Genomic DNA, 5,165 nt, shown 5'->3' with positions numbered 1-5,165 from the left:
ACAGGACTTTCACCTAAGAGACCACTGTTCGTTTTACAAAAGTTAGTGTTAGGAGTTATTTTAAGTGTCGTATGTAAGTTAATTTATGTATTTAAGTTATATCAGGTACAAAGGGCAACATATGATCTTCTCCTACGCCTAACCGAGTAGTTTTTATGCGTAAACCTAACTGTGACCATTTCCCAACATTAACCATGCAAGCTTTATTTTGAAAGTCTAAACGAACATTACATATCTATTATTGCTAATTTGACTGCAGAGGGCCACTGACCAAGAGGCACTATTTGATAAACTGGGAGTTAGAGAACATGTTGAACAGGAGAGAAAAGGGCATTCTTTACTAAACTATAATAGAATATACTTATCAAACAATGGGGAACATAAAAAAGGCCTTTCTCTAATAGAAGCATGCTAAAGCCCTGGTTCACTCTGCAGGTAAATAAAGGAGAATTTAAGGTGTATACACAATAGCAAATATGGCAATTTAGAAGAATAGACCTGAGACTATTGACTTATCTCTGACTTTACATGTTTGCGAGTCAGAATTGTGGGGATAAATGCGTCTGCTTATCCACACTCCATGGCTTTGTGATGCAACACCTCAGATGGCTCAATAGAAAACTCTGAGTGAGTCAGACATGTGCACAGACTGTGAACCAGACCCTGGAGAGGATTGCGAAATAGGCGTGTGAGATAAAACACTGAATTGAAATTTTACAATAACCGAGGGTCAAGCAGGGCACGCTTTGTTGGTAGAACTAAAAAAGAAAGAGTATCTGAATTTAAAAAAGAAGTTCCTTTCATTTCATCTCTCTCCTCCTCAGCTGATATGACTGAATGAAAACTGTCAGCAGCTCTTGGAACAAAACAAAGCCACACAGCTCTATTCATGACATGAATGCTTAATAATCTAAATGTAATTTATTTATTTTTTTGCCCCATTTAAGCCTTTAAAGTGCATTTTTCACAGAAAACAAATGCTGGTGGCCTTGAGATGCCATTGCCATTAACATTTGGTTAATATCGTCCATCACTTCTGGCATCCAGGAGAAAAAAAAGAGTTTCCGTTTAGTTTGACAAGTGCACTCCACAGAGCGACTCTTCCTCTCTCACTTTCTCAAAGAAAAGATTTTTTATTTGCCTCCTGCCTTTGAATCCTCCACCAAGGCCTCGAATGCCAAAGGAACACTTTTAATTCATCAGCGGGGGGACACTGAAGGCTGTTCTGGATCATTGGACAGACAGCGTCTGAAGTCTGAAAGACAGAGAGAGAGAGAGGGAGAGGGGGGAACGGGAGGCGGACGAAGGGAGTGACTGGGTAATTTAAAAAGTCTCCCTCATAGAACGAATAAAGGACTTTGCAAACAGTAGAGAAAGACCTCCACCATTTAATTATCAAGTAATTGTAAAGTCCATAACAACAGAGACCTGAAAGCAGGAGGCAGGGGAAGAGGGACGGCTCCATGAAAATGTAATTAGCTGAATATCATTTCTCCTCACTCTCAGCACTGTAGACAAAGAAAGGAAAACAGGCAAGTTCCTTTTAAGATAAAACTAAATGCAGTGTCACAGTTTAGATCTTCAGTGACTTGGATCAATATGCAATTACCTCTGGGTGGAAGAACCACCTTCTCTCCCCATCTTTTTACTCTCTTTAACCCCTCTTTATTTCCAGGGAAAGGAACAGAAACAGCACTGATCAAGACTGTCAGTGTGTCCAAACCCGGCAACAGATATATTTCCATTTTTTTCCCCTTCTATTTCAATTAAGAATTTGAAATAGCTAAGGCACAATTCATTTAGCTTTTTTTTTGGGGGTGCACTTTCTCCTACCTGTGATAATTCAGGTGGATAAGAGTTGTGGCCTGCAGGGAAGGTTGAAAAATGAAGCTTGTGAATGGGGGTTCTGGATGGGGGGCACTAATAGTAGCTCAAACTGTTGGAATAAATCGAGGTGGAGATGGAGGTGGAGGTAATGCACTCTACTCAACTTCAGTAACAACAGTTGCTGACCTCCGGCACATCACTCTGACTGCAGCATCCCATTCAAGCAGAAGATCTTTTACCACTGCAGAGGAAGATGTATGCCATTGTTAGCTACACTGTAACTAAACTGCTTGTTATTACTGTAAGATGTACTTTTTCCATGCAGTTCCTTGCAGACAGAGGTTTAAAAAAGGTTATTTTGATCTGAGTAAAACAATGAATGAAAGAATGGACGGGACTTTGCCACCAACACTCTTTTGCACTGCATCTCTGTGGACTCCACAATCAGAATAAAGGTTAGTCAACATGTGTATTGAGAGGATTACAATATTGTCTTGATTACCTTTTGTATTAAAATAATGAACAACGCTGATGTATTTCCTTTGTTTTCCTACAATGTCTTCAGTTGGTTTAGGTTAGAGAAATAATAAAATAGTGTTTCCAAAACAGTTCCCAAAATCATGATAATTTCTTCACTTCAACTAAAGTGTTTTGTATAATGGACCTAACCACACATGAGCCCCAAAGTTAAATTGCCAATTTAATAAGGGCAATTACAGCGCTCAGTAAAAGTAACACAAAGTCACTTTCCTATTCAGCTTTACAGAATTTGTGTATTAAGCCAAACCCATATTTTATTGGTACTGGAATATCACATTGTCATACAGAAACTGATCATAAACAATAGCGCCAATCAATCAGTCTGATTTAAACACTGTTGGGGAAAAAATGCTTTTTGTATGTAACAAAATGTACTCGACTTTAAAGAGAGTTCACTGTTAGAAATGATACCTGCTACACTATTAACATGCGCTCTTCCTCACACATACTTGACTGTAGAGTACCACCGACAGCTGTATCGGACCTTCATCGTCACATGGATAATGTTTTGAAACAGTTGCAGTTTGGTCAGTCAACGCACCAAAACTACTTGTGGACTACTATGCGAGCCTTGTCGCTCTTTATTCTTTCAGTGAATTTCCTGACGCCAATTAACATAAATATGGGTCGTAATAAGCTGCCTGCACAAACCGCCTTTACAGCCTTTTTTCTGTTGAGGACTGGCTATAACAAAAACCATTCACCACAGTTTGGTTGCTGTATGGAATCAGTATTGCAATTTCTATTATAAAACATACAATTTATGTAAGTCATCTTCTCATGTTGAGATTATTTTAGGGGAATAACAACAACAGCAGGACCAAACCCAGACTTTTTATGCGCTCCCTTTGGTTTTTGGTCGTGGTCAAAGCTCCCAGAGTCCGACCGGGAGTCACTACAAAACCCCCAGCGACTCCGACCATACTCTCTGCTTAGAAGTGCAAATTACATGATCCTTTTTGCTGCCAAACAGCGATCCAGGGGTCATTGTATTTTTCTCTTTGTCTGAAAACACATTGTGTGTGACAGCAAATAGTCAAACCAGCTACTGGTCTTGGAACGTCATAACAGCCCTGTCCTCCACTTAGCTTCCAGAATAAACAGCTGCTCTGGCCTGATTGTGTGCTGTCAACGGGGAATGAAAGCTACATACTTCGTCTATAGTGTGTCCAAGACAACGCTGTTCCCAATGGACATATACTGTGCATTCACCAATTCATTTTATTGTTGTCTTTTTCTGCGAGAGAGAGAGAGGAGCATAGTGGGGGAGCACAAATAGAGAAGCTCAATAATGTAAGAATGGATTTTCGGAGATCCCAAATTAATAACGAGAAAGATACTTCTGGATTTATCAAATTTTGCCCTGGAGGGAGGATGTTCTTTGATGAGTTGTGCAGTTTGTAAACCATTAAAGAGACCCATTATCCACACTGTTGTAGTCACTTGAAATTAAAATGTTTATGAAAGATTGAAGGCAGAGGCATGGTGTGTTTTTGATTTCCTGGATTTGGACTGAAGTGCTTTTTACCGAATATTACGCTCATATTTTATTTTTTAACACCTCATTCCAAAACCATGGACATTGTCTTTGCTCCTACCAGCATTTTACCTTTACCTAATGCAGTAATAATGGGTGAGGTCAGGCACTGATGTTATGTCACAGGGTCTGGGCTCAGTGGTGGAACGTAAATTGTTCTTTACTTGAGTATTTTCCAATCTGGAGCACAGGGAGATCACAGGGTTAGCCACACTTAGGCAGACAAAGGAGCTAAAACAACAACTAACAGACAAGGAGATTGGCCGTAGCGCCTGTACCACACTGGAGATTGAATGATCTGGTGAAGTGTGGCTGAATGATGTGAAAGAAGAACCAGGAAGCCACGCCTAGTACAGACAAGACAGGAATAAGGATGAGTCAGTACTGAACCATAACATGCTTTACTTCTAATTAACTACATTTCAGAAGGGAATATTTGACTTTTTGCCCCATTACATTTATTTTACAGCTAGTCAGTTACTTTGATTTTACATTCAAAACGCATGAGCTTCTCATAAAATATGATACATTATTATAGATTAAAGACCCTCCCCGTGTTTGAGGTTACTGTGGCCGATTAAACTCACCCAGCTTGGAGTTGTGTGTGTAATTTATGTCAGGTCGCCAAACTCCATGTACTTAAGTAGAATGGTAAAGTTGTAATTTGTCCCACAACAAAACTAAGAGGAGCGTGAATCAAATGTGAATCAAGCCTGTACACACCCACACAGCTCTGAGAAGAGATCTAATCAGGCAAAATAAGTAAAAATATCTTTGAGGGTGGACGTGCAGGGTTTCTGAAGTACCCATCAGTTCCTATAATTGTTCAAATTAACTCCTCCTCAGGTAGTTGAATTAAAATCCTGCTTATTTTGTAAGGCTTCAGTAATATTAATCTACTCATGTAACCTATTTGATAATAATAATCCACTTATGTAATGATGGTTTGAGTCTGGCCTCTCTTGTTTCTCATGTAATATATTTAATATGAATACCATGTAAGGTTATTTAACACTGTGAAAGGAGATATTCTGCATAACGAATACTTGACACTTTTAATAAATTTTGCTAATAATACTTCTGTACATTTGTACATTCCTGTACATATCTTCATTCATTTATTTAAATAACTGTCACATTCTACATATGGTCTCTCTTTTCATCTTTGTCTCTATTTTATCTTTATTTATATATCTTTGTTTAATTGTTATGCACCAATTTGAAAAATGAATTCCTTGTCAATAAACCCGATTCTGATTCT

The sequence above is a fragment of the Morone saxatilis genome, unplaced genomic scaffold, assembly GCF_004916995.1.
Source record: "Morone saxatilis isolate NCDOM2014 unplaced genomic scaffold, NCSU_SB_2.0 Contig6, whole genome shotgun sequence".
In the NCBI taxonomy this organism is placed as follows: domain Eukaryota; kingdom Metazoa; phylum Chordata; class Actinopteri; family Moronidae; genus Morone; species Morone saxatilis.
Note: the sequence above shows the minus strand (reverse complement) of the source record.